The 20,228-nt window shown below is 41.1% G+C and overlaps 1 protein-coding gene across 2 annotated transcripts in view; it reads left to right on the top strand.

The window, feature by feature from the left end:
* cntnap2a (contactin associated protein 2a) overlaps window positions 1-20,228 on the top strand; it is a 1,898,214-nt gene that overhangs the window by 192,576 nt on the left and 1,685,410 nt on the right. Inside the window, exon 1 of one of the 2 annotated variants that reach the window (XM_063044006.1) lies at window positions 12,904-12,932. The exons of the other annotated variant lie outside the window; for it this stretch is intronic. The gene's annotated coding sequence lies outside the window, so the exon portion shown is untranslated. Of the gene's footprint in view, window positions 1-12,903; window positions 12,933-20,228 lie in introns of those variants that run through there. 2 annotated transcript variants of the gene reach the window in all.

Below are 20,228 nucleotides of genomic sequence, written 5' to 3'. Positions count from 1 at the left end.
ACAAACTTGGTCACAAAACCATGAATTCCATCATCCATATAATTAACAAATAACATGAAAAGTAGTGCATTCAATACTAACCTCAGTGGACCACCACTAGTCTCTGGAAGCCAACCATAAAAGACACCCTTTACTTCCACTCTTTGCCTTCTGCCAGTCAGTAAATTTTCTATTCATTCTAGTATAATTCTGGTAATAGCGTGTTTAGCAGCCTCATATGTAGCACCTTGTCAAACGCCTTCTGAAAATCCAAGCAAACATAATCTACTCTCATGATGACTGACTCTCCTTTGTCTATCCTATTTGTTATTTCCTGAATGAATTCCAACAGATTTCTCAGACAAGACTTGCATTAAGGAAGCCGGCTATTTTATTATGTACCTCCAAGTTACCTGAAACCTTATCCTTAATAATGGACTTTAACATCTTGCCAACCACTGAAGTTAGGCTATAGGCTCCTGTCTATTGCTTCCCTCCCTTCCTAAAGAGTGAAGTGAAGTTTACGAGCTTCCGGTTTGCTGGAGTGATTCCAGAATCTAGTGATTCTTGAAAGATCACTACTAATGCCTCTACAATCTCTTCAGGTACCGCTTTCAGAACACTAGGATGTTGTCTATCTGGTCCAGGTGAATTATCTGCCTTCAGGCCTTTCAGCTTCCCAAACGCCTTCTCCTTAGTAATAGCAACTGCACTTACTGCTGCTCCATGACTCTCAAATTTCTTACATGCTGCCTCTCTAACTGCAGAGTGCTCAAAATACTTACTCCTGTGTCATTTTTTTGTTTCCCCATTCCTAATTCTCCAGCATCATTTTCCAGCAATCCAATGTCCAATCTTGTCTCTCTTTCGCTTTTTATATATATGGAAAAAAAACTGTTGGTATCCTCTTTTATATTATTGGCTAGCTTATCTTCATATTTTATCTTGTTTCTTACTGCTTTTTTAGTTGCCTTCTTTGGTTTTTTAAAAGGTTCCCAAACCTTTAGCTTCCCACTAATTTCTGCTATATTATGTTCATTCTCTTTTACTTTTACACCGTCTTTGACCATAGTTGCCTCATCCTCCCTTTAGAATATTTCCTCTTCTTAAGGATGAACCAATCCTGCATTTTCCCAATTACTCCCATAAACTCTGGCTGTTGCTAATCTGCTATCATCCCTGCTAATGTCTCCTTCCAATCAACTGTGTCTAGCTCCTCTCTCATGCCTCTGTAGTTACCTTTTACTTAACTGTAGTACTGATCTATTTAAATTTAGCTTCCCCCTCTCAAACTGCAGGGTGAATTCTATCACAATATAATCATTGCCTGCTAAGAGTTTCATGGTCTTAAGCTCCATAATCAAATCTGTTTCATTACACAATAGCCAATCCAGAATTTCCCTTTCCCTAATAGGTATAACCACAAACTACTCTAAAAAGCCATCCCATTGATTTTCTGCAAATTTCTTCCCTTGGATCCAACACCAACCTAATTTTTCCAATCTATCTGCAAAGTGAAATCTCCCATGACAATTGTAATGTTGGCATTTTTATATGCCTTTTCTATTTCCTGCTGTAATTTTTACCCTGCATTCTGACCTCTGTTCAGAAGCATGTATATAACTTATTACCCTTATATTTTCTTAACTCTGTTCAGAAGGATTTTCTAATCCTATGCAACTTCTTTCTAAAGATTTGATTCAGGATTGTTTAATGTCATTTCCAGTACGCAGGTGTAAAGGAGAACAAAATAATTGTTGCTCCAGATCTGATGAAACACAAAAAAACACAATTAGATAAAGACCACAATAATAAAAAAATACAATAAATATAAATATGTAAGATAACTTATATACATAGATCTATTATATGTACATAATGTGGCACTGTGTACAGGAGTACCTGTACATAAGGTGACTCAGGTAGGAAATGATAAAGATGGATAGTGCTATGGTGTGGGTTTGTGAGTGGAGATGTTGATCAGCCTTACTACTTGGGGAAAGCAACTGTTTTTGAGTCTGGTGGTCCTGATGTGGATGCTATGTATCCTCTTCTCTGATGGGAGTGGAACAAACAGTCCCTGAGCAGGGTGGGTGGGATCACTCATGGTAATGCTGACCTATTATTGGCACCATTTTGTAGATGTCTTTGATGGTGGGTAGGTTGGTGCTGGTGAAGTGTTGGGCAGTTTTAACTACCTATTGTAGAACTTTCCTGTCTGGCGCAATGCATTTTCCATTCCATTCAGTAATGTAGCATGCTAGGATACTTTCTACTGTACGGAGGGGTATGAGTAGTACGAGCCATGCAGTCATGACTCAGCACACAGTCATGTTGGGAATGATGGGGTAGGAGGAAAAAGTTCAAAGTAAATTTATTGTCAAAGTTGATATATGTCACCATGTACAACTTTGAGATTTACTTTCTTGTGGACATTCATAGTAAATACAAGAAACACAACAGGATCAATGAAAGGCCACACCCAACAGGATGGCCAAACAACCAATCTGCAAATTGCAACAAATTGAGCAGAAATAATGATAATAATAAATAAATAAACAATAAATGTTGGGAATATAAGACAAAGTGTCCTCTAAAGAGAGTCCATAGGTGTGGGAGCAGTTCAGAGATGGGTGAGTGAAGTTGAATCAAGTTAACTCTTCTGGTTCAATAGCCTGATGGTTGAGGGGTAATAACTGTGCCTGAACCTGGTGCTGTGGGTCCTGAGGCTCCTGTACCACCTTCCTGCTGGCAGCAGTGAGAAGGGAGCATGTCCTGTGCTCCAAGCAATGTGCTTTGGCATGAGATGGACTAGGCTGCATCCACTAATTTTTGTAGGGTTTTCTATTGAAGAGCACTTGTGTTTCCATACCAAGCTGTGATGTAACCAGTCAATATACTCTCCACCACATACCTATAGAAATTTATCAGAGCTTTATATGACATGCCAAACCTTAACAGACTTCTAACAAAGTAGAGGTGCTGCCACGTTTTCTTCATAATGGCACTTAAATGCTTGACCCAGGACAGATCCTCTGAAATGTTAACATCAAGGAATTTAAGTTTGCTGACCCTCTCCACCTCTGATCTCCCGATGTGGACTCGCTCATGAACCTTCAGATTCCTCCTCCTGTAGGCAATAATCAGCTCCTTGGTTTTGCTGACATTGAGTGAGAGGTTTTTGCTGTGGCATCACTCAGCCTGATTTTATATGCTGATCCTCATCCTATATGCTGATTCATCACCATCTTTGATTTGGCGAATGACAGTGATGTCATCAGCAAACTTAAATATAGGATTGGAGCTGTGCTTAGCCTCATGTTCATAAGTATAAAGCATGTAGGGCAGGGTTCTAATCACATAGCCTTGTGGTGCACCGGTGTTGATGCTGATTGTGGTGGAGATGTGGTTGCCAATCAGAACTGAGGAATTTGATGAACCAGGTCTACAAGGAAGTATTGAGGTCTATGTCTTAAAGCTTATTGATAGGTTTTGAGGCAACGATAGTATTATATGCTGAGCAGTAATGAATGAAGAACATCCCGATGTATGCATCATTGCTGTCCAATGTTCCAGGGTTGAGTGAAGAGCCAATAAAAGGCATCTACTGTTGAACTGTTGTGATAGTACGCAAACTGAAGCTTATCCAGGTTGCTTCTCAGGCAGGCATTGATATGGTTCATCACCAACTTCTCAAAGCACTTCATCATAATGTATATATGTGCTACTGGAGGATAGCCACTAAGGCAGGTTACCACGTTGTTGTTAGACACTTGAAGCTTGCTTGATGCAGGTGGGTAACTCAGACTGATGAAGCAAGAGGTTAAAGATATAGGTAAATCAGTAAGTCGATCTGCACTGGTCTTTTGTACTTGTTTAGGAATCATGTCTGGGCTGGGTGCTTTCTATCAGTTTATCCTCCTGAAGGATGCTTACACATTGGCATCAGCGACTGAAATCACAAGGTCACTGGGGCAGTGGAAGTGTGTGAAGGTGCCTCCATGTTTTGATGATCAAAGCAAGCATAAAGGCAATTGTGCATCCTGATTATCTGAGGTTTGTTTGTTAGGAAGTCCAACACTCAGTTACACAGCGGTATATTTAGACTAAGCAGTAAGATTTTGTTCACCAAGGTGGGATAATAATGTTGAGTGCTGAACTGAATTCCAAAAACAGCATTCTAACATAAGTTTTTTGTTTTCTAAGTGTGTCAGGGCCAGTTGCATGACAGATGCTACAGCAGGATTGGTATGTTTGATGTGCGCCATTACCAGCTGTTCAAAATACTTCATGATGATTGGCATCATCATGACAGTAGTCATTTAGTTCTGAAGGCACAGAGTTCTTTGGTACAGGGATGGTGGTGGCTGATTTGAAGCATATGGTAACAGCAGCCTGGGTGAATGAAATGTTGAATATGTCCATGAAGGCATCAGTGAGCTGATATGCACACTCCCTGAGTACTCGGCCTGGGATGTTGCCTGGCTTGGCAGCCTTTATGGGGGAATACACACAAAATGCTGGAGGAACTCAGGCCAGGCAGCATCTGTGGAAAAGAGTAAACAATCAATATTTTGGGCTGAGACCCTTCATCAGGACTGGAAAGGAAGGGACAAGGTCGGAGTAAGAAGGTGGGGGTGGACAGGAGGAAGTACAAGGCCATAGGTGATAGGTGAAACCAGGGAGGCAGGAGGGGTGACATAAAGAGCTGAAAAGTTGAGTGGTAATAGAGATAAAGTGCTCCAGAAGGGGGAATCTGATAGGAGAAGGTTGAAGACCACAGAAGGAAGGTCAGGGGGAGCAATACCTGAGGGAGGTGATGGAGAGCTAATGAGACAAGGTGAAAGAGGGAAAAGCGAATGAGGAATGTTGGGGGGGGTGGGGGGGGCGGATCTAATTACCGAAAGTTCGAGAAATTGATGTTCATGCCATCAGGTTGGAGGCTACCTTAATGCAATATTGGTCCTCCAACCTGAGTGTGGTCTTATTGCAGCAGTAGACGAGGCCATGGACTGAGATGTCTTGATGAGCCTTGGACTGGCCATGGACTGACAAAAGCTGCTTAGAGTGTTGGGGGGGAGGTGTCAGTAGTTCAGGCAATTCTGGTACCAGTGTTACCACCATTTTTCCTTGCATAGTCAGTAATGCCCTTGATGCCCAGTCATGTACAACAGGGATCACTATTGGACAGGTATTCCTAAATTTTATGTGTGTAGGTGGCCTTTGTCACATGGTGTGAGCAGAATTATCTGCAGCTTAATGTGAAAAAGACTAAGGAGCTGGTGGTAGACCTGAGGAGAGCTAAGGTACCGGTGACCCCTGTTTCCATCCAGGGGGTCAGTGTGGACATGGTGGAGGATTACAAATACCTGGGGATATGAGTTGACAATAAACTGGACTGATCAAAGAATACTGAGGCTGTCTACAAGAAGGGTCAGAGCCGTCTCTATTTCCTGAGGAGACTGAGGTCCTTTAACATCTGCCGGACGATGCTGAGGATGTTCTACGAGTCTGTGGTGGCCAGTACTATCATGTTTGCTGTTGTGTGCTGGGACAGCAGGCTGAGGGTAACAGACACCAGAATCAACAAGCTCATTCGTAAGGCCAGTGATGTTCTGGGGATGGAACTGGACTCTCTCATGGTGGTGTCTGAAAAGAGGATGCTGTCTAAGTTCCATGCCATCTTGGTCAATGTTTCCCATCCACTACATAATGTACTGGGTGGGCACAGGAGTACATTCAGCCAGAGACTCATCCCACCGAGATGCAGCACAGAGCGTCATAGGAAGTCATTCCTGTCTGTGGCCATGAAACTTTACAACTCCTCCCTTGGACGATCAGACACCCTGAGCCAATAGTCTGGTCCTGGACTTATTTCATAATTTACTGGTATAATTTACATATTACTATTTAACTATTATGGTTCTATTACTATTTATTATTTATGGTGCAACTGTAACGAAAACCATTTTCCCCCAGGATCAATAAAGTATGACTATGACTATGACTATGACTTTGCTCTCTTGATGTTTCTCCTTGCTTCTCTGAGAGCTGTTCTGTATCATGCTGTGAAAGCAGTGTCCCGGGCGTTGATAGCAAGCATACCTCTGTGTTCAGTCAGGGCTTCTGCTTGGGTCTTAATATGACTGTTTTTGAGGTATCAACATCATCTTCACACTTACAGATGTAGCCCATTACAGGTGAGGCATATTCCTCGAAGTCTCCGTCTTTTCCATTTGTGGTGGCTTCCTTGAACATCTGCCAGTTACTCTGTTCCAAGCAGTCCTGGAGCAGAGAGATTGCCTCATCAGGTCATACAATATGGTCCTCTTGACTGTTCTCTTCATTTTTAGCAGCGATTAGTATGGTACAATTAACATTATGGAGATGTGGTCAGAGAGGCCACGATGAGGGCATGGCATGGCTTTGTAGGTACTGCATCTGTCTGCATAAACACGTTCCAGTCTGTTTGTTCCCTTTGTGACATGCTGATGAGATTTGAGTAAAACGTCCGGTTAAAATGATTGAAGTCTCCTACAATTATAAAATGACGGTCCGGATGCCTGTTTTGTGGAAAGCTGTAAAGTAGGGTTCCCAACCTGGGGTCCACAGGCCCTTTGCTTAATGGTATTGGTGTTTGGCATGATAAAGGTTGGGAAGCCCTGCTTTAAAGATCTCCCAGTGTATCTTTGGTGTCCAAGTTCAGACGTAGAAAGCAGTGATGCACACAACAGTTAACTCCCTGGGCAGGTAATGTGGGGCTGACAGTTAATTGTAAGATGTTGAATTGCCACCAGAAAGTGATTGATGACCTCAAATTATTTTGTGCACCTCCTTTAGGTTTCTCTGACAGGGAGCTTCTATCCCTATGGATAGAGTCATCCCATCGAGTTGAAACACCAAGTTGTTGTTTAGTCACATTTTGGTGAAATCAGAATGCAACAGTTTCTCGTCTCTTTTTGTGTGTTAATTCTCAGTCTCATTGAGTCCATTTTATTTTCTAGCCAACTGGCCTTGGCCAAGAAAAGTAACGTGTTTCATATTTTTACTAACAAAACCAATGCTTCTGCTTGTCACCTTGGATATTATGCTCCTGGTTGTGACCTTTCAACTCTGACTCAGATGCTCACAATGTCATATCTGCCAATAATTCAGAGATTATTATCTTTCTGGTCCTGCATTTTAATTTAGTTACTAGCTGCTCAGAATTCCCTCACCAGAACCTCTTTCATTGTTGTTCCTACATTAATGATAGCTACATGAACTACAACTAGATGTTTCTCCTTCCACTCCAAGTTCTTCTGCAAGTCAAATGAGATGTGCCAAACCAAGGCACCAGGTAGATACAGCTTTCAGGACTCTCGATGCTCATGACTGAGAATTGGGTCGATTCCCCTGACTATAAGATCACTAATTACAATTGCATTTGTCTTCCCTCTCACTCTTGACTGGCACCATGAACCATAGTTCCATGGATTAGTTGCTCATCCTTCCTACAGCTACCACTATTCTCATTCTCACAAGAAGCAAAAATTTCAGACCTGTTGTGAAAGTTTAAGGGCTCAAGCTTCTCCAGTAGCATCTCTTGGATCTTTCTACCTGTCTCACTTATAGTCACGTCCTTTTGTATATGGCCACAGACTAAATTTCAAGTGGTTATTTAATGGGTGTAACTGCCTCTTGAGGTGTCCAGGTAACTCTCCCCGTCCCTGATGCATAAGAGTGTTTGAAGGTCAGATTCCAGGTCATCAACTCTGAGCCCGAGTACCTTGACCAATCAAGACTTGCTGCTGATGTGGATGCCAGGAATTGCAATGGGGTCCACCAGCTCCACATCATGCAGCTACAACACATCACCTGATCTTGCATCCTTCTTTATTAGTTTTAATTTAGACTCTTTTCAGTTGACCACTATTATTTTAAAAAGCTTTATTTTTCTTACCCGTTATTTACCTGTGCCTCCTTGCTGAAGTTGCTTGAGCTAAAGTCTCTGACCATAGACTACCAGCCCACTCACACAATGACTATTTCGAAATGGGCTCCAAGACCTTAGCCTCTGCTTCTTTTCATTGAAGCCTCTTCAGCCAAAGCTTTGGTTCCCCACTCTAACTATCCAATCCATAATTATGAGTGAACTATAGTGTATTTCTTTGTCTGTGGTTGTTCACTGTGCTACCTACATATATTTTGCATCACAGAATGCCCCACTAGTCAAGAGTTATCATATTTCTGGAAAACTGGTTCAAGGTTGTGTGGTTTCATCTAAATGCTCTACCATTTACATGCACTGATACTGTAAGGGATTTTTGAATATTTTGTTTCTGAAAAATTGCTGAAAATCCCATCAATTTTTAATATTGCTGCTTTAATCATAACCTGTTGTTTGATATATTCTTATGTTTGTCACAGTGGTATTGCAGATCTCTGCTCAAAAGGTGTTCAGAGAAAAAGTATAATAGATTTATATCTAAACTATCATGTAAGTGGTTGTGATAATTGGAGCTATTAACAGTAAATGCTTTCAGTTGAATTCAAACCAATCATTTCTGAGTAAGTAGGATAATGGAAAGGTTTGCAGGGTAGTTACTGTTTTATACGTTGGAGCGCTTTAATTTAATTTGATTTGTAATTTGTGTCTTTCATTTATGGTTGATTTACATAAAAGCTGGATGAAAGAACTGATGTCATTTTCTGCCTTGAGCAGGGGGTACTGTCTCAGCTCCTTTGCTCAAACAGGTGCTTCACTGTATTGTAGAAATTCCTTTTGCTGTAAATGTGGCGCTCCTGTACAAGGGACTTAACATTTTATTTTGATTAAATGATGCGGACTAGATCCAATTACTAAAATATATGAATCGTCTTTGATTGCAACCTGTGATTGAGACAGTCAGGCTTGGCTCTCATTTTCCACACCTCCTTAGATATGGGGGATGGTGTTAGCAGATTTGGAAAAAAAATATGAATGCTACACCAGTCTTCAAAAAAGAGTAGCTATTGCTCTGTAAGCCAAATGTTGATTTGAGGGAAACTAAAGATCATAATCCACGACAAATGTTGAGTCACTTTGATGAATATAAGTTAGTAAATAAATCAGCATGGTTGGTTGAATGCAAATTGTGCCTGACTAATTAGATTTAGCTCTTGGATAAAATAATAGAAAAGATCACTATAGGTGGGGAAATTTGTGCTTTTTAAGGTCTGGACCCTGCTGACAAGTACAACATTTATTTTCATATACCTGTGAGAAGGCAGCAGAGAGCCCCTTTCTGAACAGCTGTAGTTCTGCTCAGTAAAGAGTTACAAATATTAGACCCAATGGCTATGAAGGAATGTGGATATATCAGTCAGGATGGAGTGCAGATTGGCAGGAGGGGTCAGCAGGGGCACTTGTGGATTATAGTCTTTTATTGCACTTACTATTCATCATTCATGCTGGTAGAGGATGTGGGGCTGCAAGATCCTGTTGGAGAAACTTGGATAAATAATTGAAGATCATATCATAGATAATGAATGCTACAGTCACTTTGGAGGTGGTAAATGTTTAATCCAGGTTGCTTTGTCCTAGATGGTGACAATCTTCTTGAGGGCATTTGGAGCAACACTTAACTTGGAAAGTAGATAAAAATATTTTATCACATTCCTGATTGTCATTTTAGATTGACAGCTGGTGAGATATTTGCTTCAGGATATCTAGTCTCTGACCTACTTTTGAGGCCATTGCATTGATGTGACAGGTCCACTTGGCTTCTGAATAATAGTGATTACAGGTTGTTGATGGTAGAGAACACGAATGGAAATGTTATTGGATGTTGCTGTTCGACTCTTTTGTTGAAGATCAACTTTGCCTTGTCTTTATGTGGCATAAACATTATCTCCCTTTTTCCTGCATGTTGTCCTGGTGTGTTGCAGGCAGGCATGGGCCGTATCATTTTTTTCGGAGAGCTTGGGAATGTAATTGAATATTTTCTAAATATCACTGAAGCATCCCCTTTTCTAACTTCATGATGGAAGCAAGATCATTGTTGAAGCAGGTGAGGATTGTTGAATGAAGGATTTTGTTCTGATGAAATCTTGTGGTTGGGCACAGAATTTCATGACTCATGGGAACCATGGAAACTTAGCTGCATGGATTTGGACTTGACCTGCCCACAGAAGGCAAAGGGTGATAGTAGATGCAGCGTATTCTGCCTGGTGGTCGGTAACTAGTGGTGTTCTACACGGTTCTTTCTTGGGACTTCGGCTCTTTGTGATTTTTATGAATTACTTGACCAAGGAAGTGGAGTTAATGAGTTTGCAAATAACAAGAAGGTTGGTGTTGTTATGGATAGTGTAGAAGGTTGTCATAGTTTACAATGGGATATTGAGAGAATGCAGGGCTAGGCTTAGTAGTGGCAGATAGAGTTGATCCAAAGAAGTGCAAAGTGATATACTTTGGCAGGTTAAACTTTAAGGCAGAATACAGGGTTAATGGCAGGATGCTGAGCAGTGTGGAAGACTGGAATCTTGCGGTCTGTAGATCTTTCAAAGTGCTGCACATATTGGTAGGGTTTTTAAGAAGGAGTATCAGAATCAAATTTAATATTGCTGGCATATGTTGTGAAATTTATTGTTTTGTGCCAGCAGTACATTGCAATGTGTAATAATTTTTTAAAAAACTATAAATTACAATACAGATTTATAGCCTTATAGTCTTACGGTTTTTTTTTGCCCAACGCCGGCCCCCTAGGCCTGAGTCAACGTAGTAGTAGTAGGTCTTATGGAAGGTGTCCTCGATTCTGGGGAGGCTGGTGCCCATGATAGAACTGGCTGAGTTTGCAACTTTTTGCAGCTTTTTCTGATCCATTGCCATGGCCCCTCCATACCAGACAGTGATTCAAATAGTTAGAATGCTCTCCACAGTATACCTGTAGAAATTTGCAAGTGTCTATGGTGTCATACCAAATTGCCTCAAACTCCAAATGAAATATAGCCACTGTTGTGCCTTCTTGTTGTGCCCATGTTGGGCCCAGGAGAGACCTTCAGAGAATTTGACATCCAGGAATGAAAACTGTTCATCCTTTCCACTGCTGATGCCTTGAAGATGATTGGTGTGTATTCTTTCGACCTCTCCTTCCTGAAGTCCACAGTGAATTCCTTGGTCACTGACGTTGAGTGCAAGGTTGTCATTTTGACCCCACTCCACCAGCTGATCTATCTCCCTGGTGTATACCTCCTTGCAGTGGTGTTGAATGATGAGCTGTAATAAACAAACAGCAGCCTGATGTAGGTATTGCTGTTGCAGAGGAGACCCAATGCTGAAGTCTGGTGGATTAGCCTTCATTAGTAGGGGGATTGACAGGTAATGTTGCAACTCTATAAAACTCTGATTAGACCACACTTACTATATTGTGTTCAGTTCTGGTCACCTCTTATAGGAAGGGTATGGAAGCTTTAGAGAAGGTGTAGTGGAGATTTGCCAGGATGCTGCTTAGATTAGAGTGCATATCTTATGAAGAAAGGTTAATTTAGCTTGGGCTAATTTCTTTGGAGTGAAGGAAATTGAGAGGTAGATTGAGAGAGGTGTACAAGATAAGAGGCATAGATTGAGTGGACAGTCAGAAGTCTTATCCTGGGTAGAAATGACCAACACTAGGGAATATTACTTTAAAGTGATTGAAAGAAAGTATAGGAGGAATGCTTTTTACACAGAGAGTGGCTGGTGAGTGGAAACGCTGCCTGGGATAGCGGTAGAGTCACACAATATGAAGATTGGTGTGTTGTGGATAGTGTAGAAGGTTGCAGTCAGTTACAATGAGAAACAGACATTATGCACAGTTGGACAGAGAAGTGACAGATGTAGTTCAATCTAGAGAAGTGGTACTTTGGAATATCAAGGTTACAGGTAGAATACAAGATTAGTGGCAGGATTCTTAGCAGTGTGGAGGAAGAGAGAGATCTTGTGATCCAAGTCCATAGATGCTTTAAAGTTGCTGATCTGGTTGACAGGATGGTTAAAAAGGCATATGGTGTGCTGGCCTTCATTAGTCAAGGGATTGAGTAAAGGCTATGAAGTAATGTTGCAGCTTTATAAAACTGGTGACACCACACTTAGAGCATTGTGTCACAGTTCTGGTTACCTCATCATAGGAAGGATGTGGAACCTTTTGAGAGGGAGTAGAGATTTACCAGGGTACTGCTTGGATTAGAGAACATGTCTGTTGAGAAAAAATTGAGTGAGGTAGGTCTTTTCTCTTCAGAGTGGAGGATGATGAGAGGTAACTTGATAGAGGTATACAGTGTAAGATTATGAGAGTCGTAGATAGAGTGGTCAGCCAGTACTTTTCTCAGAGTAACAATGGTCAATGTCAGAGGACATCCATTTCAAGTAAGTGGAAGGATATTAGGAGAGCTTCAGAGTTATTTTTTTACACATGGTAGATGTCTGTAACACACTTCTGGGGATGATGGCAGAGGCTGATACAACAGAGCCATTTAAGACAGTCTTAGATAGACACATATAATCAAGACATTTGGGTAATGGGTTGCTCTGGAGGGCAGGGTTATATTGATAATTGTGTAGGTTTATATGGGTTCACACAACATCATGGGGTGAAGGGCTCAAACTGTTCAATGTTCTCTGTTCTGTGAACTGAGCAATTACAACCATCACTATGCAAGGCACAACACCAAAAACTGGCATGTTTTCCCTTTGCCATTGACATTAGTTTTACCAGGGTGTCATGATGTCATGCTCAGACAAATGCTGTTTTGATGTCAAGGGGAAGTAACCTTCACCTCACCTCTGGAATTTGGATCAAGACGTTATGCTCCTGAATTGTCATTATTTGATAGCTCTGATAACAACATTTTCCGTCACTTTACAGATAACTGGAAGCAAACTAACTAGGAAGTACTCATGCAGGATCGTCGTCTTCTGAGGACAGGAAATAATTGAGCAATATTCCCCAGAACAGGTAGATTAGATTAAAGATTAAAGATAATGATGAGCTTTATTTGTCACATTTACATCAAAACATGCAGAGAAATGTGTCACTTGCATCAAAGACCAATGCAGTTCGATGATGTTCTGGGTGTGGCCTGGAGGTGTCGCCATGGTTCTGGCGCCTACAATACATGCCCACAACTTACTGACCTAAACCCTTGTGTACTTGGAATGTAGGAAGAAAGTGGAGCCCCTGGAGGAAACCCAAGTGGTCACAGGGAGATTCCTGCCCCTCCTTACAAACAGTGGCAGGAATTGAAACATAAATCTTTAGTACTATGCAACAATATTATCTGGTCCCAGGGTTTTTACTCTGTACTGGATAGAACTGGACTTCTGGCATATTTTTCAAGCAGCAGTCCCTCAGACAATTGAGGAAAGTGAAGAAAATCCTCCTGACTTGTGCCTTGTTGATTTGGATCAGATCTGAGGAATCATAAGATGAGTCGCTCACTATAGCAAACTCAGCTCTTGTAGCTACATTATCAGTAGCAACAATTTTCATGTGCCTAGTCTAGTTACATATTGATGACCCCCCAGCTGCTGATGGTAAGGGACTTGGTGTTGGTAATGCCATGAGTATGTCAAGAATTAGACTTTCTCTTTTTGTAAATAGCCATTTTGTCATTTAATTGGCCTGTGGATGAATATTGTCCATGCTTTATTATCTACAGTGCATCAGCAACAGGCTGACCTTACAATGGAAGTTAGTGATAAAGCACTTAAGATTCTGCCATGATGTATGGAGTTTAGAGGGGAAATATTTCACTGATCAACACATTCATTTTGCGCCAAATATGATTTCAGCAAGTGGAAATATGCAGTTGTTATTTTGTAAAGAACTTGGGGGCAGATTCTGGTCTCCCAGCACAGGCCAAAGGATAGGATTCTGGAATTCATTTAAATTTCAGGGAATTCTCGGAGCTTTCTGCGCACAGGAAGTCTAGAAGTTTTGTGAGGGGAGGGTGGGAGTGATGAGCCATGAGCTGGAAAGCTTAAACTTTCTTTTTAAGAAACACATCTACTACTTCTGGCCTCATGAGGAAAATTCAAGAGGAAGTAAAAAGTTGAGGAAAAGGTCCAGAAAAATAAAGCTAAAGTTAAGTTTGGAGCCTGAATTATTGTCAACTGGTGGATATAAATCCGATTTATATCAACAATGAAATACCAGAGCAATTTGATAACATTGTAAGAGTTTGACATGTGTATGAAGGTGTTTATGATTTTTGTACTGTGTATCAACAATCCTGAGTATATCTTTTCTGTTATTTATGTATTTCTGTATCCATAACTGCTATAAAACTGCCCATGTAATTTGATCCCCCTGTAAATATGTGCTTGCTTCGGACCATTGCTGGTAGTAAGGTGCAGGAATTTGAATGGCAAGTTTACTGGAACAATCACTATTTTATTTGTGGGTGAAGGGGAATTTTAGAATAGCAATATCAGGTTTATTAGTTTTAAAATAGGATCCAATTGCTTTTTTATTGCTCAATGTGTAACACCATACTGTCATAAATTTAATAGTGTCTATAGAATAAAGTCAGAATTACTGTAACAAAAGGGTAATGTTGTTTGTTTGTGTATTATAATCCAATGATGTCCTTTCTAATGAAATATCTGGCAAAAGTGTATAATATTGCTTTTTATCATATCTACAGCAGGTATTGTCTACACTTCTGTTGCATCTGTCAGAAGTATCTGTGACAAGAGTAACTGACTGACGTTGCATTGGGATTTCCCATTTGGTGTGTCGATGTTTGCCAATTTGAGCTGACATCTATGTGAAGTTCCTCCCTCTGTCCACCAGATGTCTCTGTAGTAATTCAGCCTCAAAGTCCTCTGGGTAAAGGTAAAGGTGAGCTTTTAGTGGCAGAACAACTTCTTTGGAGGCTGAGAATTTTAAAAACACCCTGAACATGACACAGATTTGAAAGACTTTTAGTCTTTCTTCATAAATTCTCACCATCTTATTCACAAACTTTAGAATCAAAATCATAATCAGGTTTATTGTAATTGACATACATGTTGTCATGAAATTTGTTGTTGGAAGTTCAGTGAAATGAAGAAGTGCACACGTGGAATAACAAGGTAGTGTTCATGGATCATTCAGAAATCTGATGATGAAGGGGAAGGGCCTTTTCCTGAAGCATTAAATGTGGGCCTTCTGGGTCCTGCACTCCCCCCCTTATGGTAGTAATGAGAAGAGAGCATGTCCCAGGTGGTGGGGGTCTTTTGTTAATGAATGCCGCCTTGGTGAGGCACCTGCCTCTTGAAGATCAAATTCAAGTTTAAATGTCTTTCAACTATACTTGAATGTCCATGAATACAGCCAAGCAAAACAGCGTTATTCCAGGACCGAAGTACAAAACACAGTACCAACAGTCGTACACAGCATAAAGTACACATAACACATGCAGCAGTAAAATACAGTCACACAAAAAAGGGTCTCTGAGTCCACGAACATTGCGGCAGTCTGCAGTAAAACTCAATACATCTTGTCTTCTGTTGAGCAAACAATGACTTCAACATGTCACCTCCAGCATGGTGTTGGGGTGCACCAACTCTGAAGCCTTCCCCCGGGCAGCTGCAGATAGATGACACCACAGCTTGAGGCCTAGTCCTCACTCTGACCAAGGCCATGCAGCTCCCCTGCTGTTCACCAACAAATCAGTGAATCGGACTTGCAGCATTCCACATTAACGATGTCCAACAGAGCCTTGCAATCACAAGATGACCACTGACCATTAGACTGCACAATGCCTTCACACTCCAACGCCTCTCTAACGCACGCAGGCAGCTGTACGATCCGCATCAAGTCCAGCTCTTTCGGTTTCTTCACCAATGGGCAATTCGCTGATGGGATAGGCCTGCAGTACTTTGAATTCTTAATGTCCAGCAAGGTCTTGTGATCATAAAAAAATGTTTAAAAAAACGACAATAACACCTTTGGTTGGCACCGTAGAAGTCCCTGCTGCATCTGAGTGTGTTGCTATCTTCACGGAAGATGCCATCAATGATGGAGAACATTGTGTAAATGATGAAGCTGTCTGAGTCTGTGACCCTTTGCAGTTTGTTTTGATCCTGCACATTGGAGCCTCCATGCCAACAATGATACAGTCAGTCAGTGTACTCTCCACGGTACATCTGTAGGTATTTGCTGGAGTCCTTGCTGACATACCGAATCCACTCAAGCTCCTAATAATTTTGTAGCGGCAGAGTTAGGCCCTTCAGTCCATCGAGTCTGCTCTTCCATTGGATTATTTAATTATTTATTGAGATATAGCACAGAATAGGCCCTTCTGGCCCTTCAAGCTACACCGCCCAGCAATTCCTTGACTTAATCCCATCATAATCATGAGATAATTTATAACCAATTAACCTACCAACCGGTAGGTTTTGGACTTGGGAGGAAACTGGGGCACCCAGAGGAAATCCACACAGTCACAGTGAGAACGTACAAACTCCTTACAGGCAGTAGTGGGAATTGAACCCCGGTCGCCTGTACTGTAAAGTGTATGCTGACCAATATACTACTGAGCTGCCATGGCTGATTTATTTTCCCTCTCAGTCCCGTTCTACTGCCTTCTCCCTGTAACCTTACTAATCAAGAGCCTATCTACCTCTTCTTTAAATATACCCAATGTCATGGCCTCCAGAATCATCTTTGGCAATGAATTCCACAGATTCACTGCCATCTAGCTAAAGAAATTCCTTCTCATCTCTGTTTTAAAGGGATGTCTCTTTATTCTGAGGCTATGCCCTCTGGTCCTAGACTGTCCTACTATTGGAAACATGCTGTCCATGTCAACTCTATGTCAGCCTTTCAATATGTGATAGTTTTCAATGAGAAACCCTCTCATTGTTCGAAACTCCAGTAAGCACAGGTCCAGAACCTTCAAATGTTCCCCATATGTTAACCATAAGACCATAAGACCATAAAACCATAAGGAGCAAAAGTAGACCATTTGGCCCATCGAGTCTGCTCCGCCATTTTATCATGAGCTGATCCATTCTCCTATTTAGTCCCACTCCCCCGCCTTCTCACCATAACCTTTGATGCCCTGGCTACTCAGATACCTATCAATCTCTGCCTTAAATACACCCAGTGACTTGGCCTCCACTGCTGCCCGTGGCAACAAATTCTATAGATTCACCACCCTCTGACTAAAAAAATTTCTTTGCATTTCTGTTCTGAATGGGCGCCCTTCAATCCTTAAGTCATGCCCTCTCGTACTAGACTCCCCCATCATGGGAAACAACTTTGCCACATCCACTCTGTCCATGCCTTTTAACATTCAAAATGTTCCTTTTCTAACCCTTCCTAACCCTTCCTAAATGTTCCTAACTCTTCCATTCCTGGGATCATTCCAGTAAATCTCTTCTAGACTTCTTCCAATGTCAGCTCATCCTTTCTTAGATATAGAGTAGGCCCTGATCTGTTATTATCTGTTATTAGTGTTTCAAGTGTGGTCTGATCAATGCCGCATAAAGCTTCAGCATTACATCCTTGATAAAGCAACATGCCATGGAATGCTGGAACTCAGAAAACAAAGTAGAAAGTAATGAAACTATCCCACTGGTCAGGTAACCTTGGTGGAGAGAAGCAAATGGAGCTTATGTTTCAGGTCAGTGTCCTTTCATTGAAATGTGGGTTGGTTGAAGATAAACAGAAAGAAGAGAATGTAGGTGGGTAGGAGAGAACAAATATCTGTAAGAGGTTAGAAGGCAGAAGATTAAATGCCAAAGGGGTCGTTAGTACAAGCTAACAAGAGCAGAATGGAAATGCAAGTGTAGAATAATAACTGAAATCGCCATTGGAATTTGACTGGAATTGTGAAATCTGGAATGGAACTGCTGGAATATTAAAGGCTGGAAAAATACCAGCAGTGAAATGAGGCTAATTAGTGCTGTGTTGTGGAATAGGGAATATGAAATATTGGTGGAAGCAGAATCAATAATAATTTTCAAAACTGAATTAGATAATTATATGGAGATGGAATTTCTGCAGAGTTGTAGTCCACCCCAGCACACAAATGTGATTGAGTATTTGGGGGATCAGAGGGATTGATTTGCCATCTGCTAGCATTTTGTTCCATGTGAGAATTTGGTTCCCAGCGCTGTTTGAAAAGTGATTTGGTTGCAAGCAGGAATTAAAGCCTGTTGTAACCTGGGTAAGGCCTGTACACAGAAAGTATAGGGAATAAGTCTGATAGGTTTCAAAGAGCCAGTACAGGCACTGGTGGGCTGAATCATCTTCTGTTTTTTCATTCCATAACTGAATTTGACAGTGCAAATTTACACCATTGTGTCTTGAAGCTTTTTCCTTGGATTGAGCAGAAATTCCAGTCTATAATCTGATTGCAATCTCTTGAGATCCAGTCACACTGTTGGGAGCCGGCATGCTGTCAGTTTTGTGTTTAATACAGCCTCTGCTGAGCATGAGGGACATCTCAGTAAAGGAAATGAACTACTTAAAAGTATTACTAAATACAGAAAATTATTTCTCTTTACATTTTCTTAATGCTCTTTTGCTTGTAATCAGGGAATTGAAATCAACAGATTTAATTTGGTCACTATTACAATATTACAGAATTCTAAGTGATAGCTGGGGAGGGAATAAGTGGAACTGAGTGGAATCTATGCTCACTGTTGCTTCTCTTGTATCCCCTCCTGAAATACACAAGTGACAGGAATCGTGCAGAGAAATGTCAAAGTAGACAATAATTGGCTCAGACCTTGAGGCATGATTGTATCCATTTTGGGAACATTAATGATGAACAGTGGCTCAGAATTTAATTGCAGTATTTTTATCCATCAGATTATTTGTGCATTATTTGTAGATAAATAACTATACTGATGCTCTCAATGATTTTATTTGTACAAAATGAATAAAATAGTTTTATTTTAAATAATGTAATTCAGTGAATTCCCAGCTGTTCTCATTGTGGCCCAATGCATTACAATGAATATGTCAGCATTTTTAGCAGATGTACTTGTCTCTTTACTGGCCTATATTCAGAGCTGAGCTGCTTCTGGTGACAGTAATATAAAATATGAAAGGTTATCTGGGAGGAGATTAATACTATCCAACTAAAGTAGAAACAACTTTATAAACGTGGCTGGGAATGAAACATCTATGCCAGGACCACCAGATTCAAAAATTGTTATTTTCCCTCAGCAAGATGGCTGATCAACACCTCCACCCACTAACCCACCTCTCCACACCCTCCATCACCACTACTATATCATTTCCTGTCAGTCGCTGAATGTACGGACACCTGTTCACCTGTGCCTTGTGTCCTGGGCAGCCAATCAAGCTATAGTATGCATAAAAGCTGTGTATTTTTATATAGTGCGCTTTTTTATTATTGTGTTTCTTTTTGTGCTGCATCAGATCTGGAGTAATAATTATCTCATTCTCCTTTACACTTACTGTATGTACTGGAAATTACATTAAACAATCTTTGAAACTTGAATGAAAATAACTGATGACGAGAAGCATTGGGAAGGTTAAAGGCAGAAAACAGAATTGTAGTAAATGTTGCTTCTTTCAAGTTGGAGGTTTGTAGACTGTCTCACTACATTACTGGTTTATACCAACATCCCTGATGCATACAAAGCTGCTTCTTGTCCATATTGATTCTCGGACCACTTAATTATTGTCAAACCAATTCAAAGGGTGATAAAGACCTGGCTAGAAGGAGCAGCCTCAGTGTTACAGAACTGTTTGGAAAACACGGACTGGAGCATTTTCAGGGATGCGGCTCCCTATGACCATCGCATTAACTATGGTGAATATGCAAGATCTGTGAGTGGCTACACAGAGAAGTACATTGAGGACATCACCATTATTAAATACATCTACATGGGGGCAAATCAGAAGCCATGGCTGACAACAGAGATCTGGTCACAACTGAGAGACCGGGATGATGCCTTCAGATGGGGAGATAAGACAGCCCTCAGGTCAGCAAGAGCTGTGCTTTCTTTAGTCATCAGGAAGGCAAAATGGCATATTCACAGAGGCATGTGTGACAGGGGAGTATTCAGACCTTAAATGACTGCAAGTCCACCCTGTTGTGATGCTTCTCTTCCTGTAGGCTAAATTTCTTTTACGCTCAGTTTGATGCACAAAACGATTTGCTGGTGAGAAATGCCACACCCCGCTTCCCTCCAGGAGTAGCACTCTGCCTGGCTGCATCTAATGTGAGGAAGACTGTAGGGGGTCTTCCCCTACCATAATGTGAGGGGTCAACCCACGTAAAGA

Source organism: Mobula hypostoma, chromosome 3 (genome assembly GCF_963921235.1).
Source record: "Mobula hypostoma chromosome 3, sMobHyp1.1, whole genome shotgun sequence".
NCBI lineage: Eukaryota > Metazoa > Chordata > Chondrichthyes > Myliobatiformes > Myliobatidae > Mobula > Mobula hypostoma.
The sequence above is the reverse complement of the archived record's forward strand: the minus strand, read 5'-3'. Positions and strand labels throughout refer to the sequence as shown.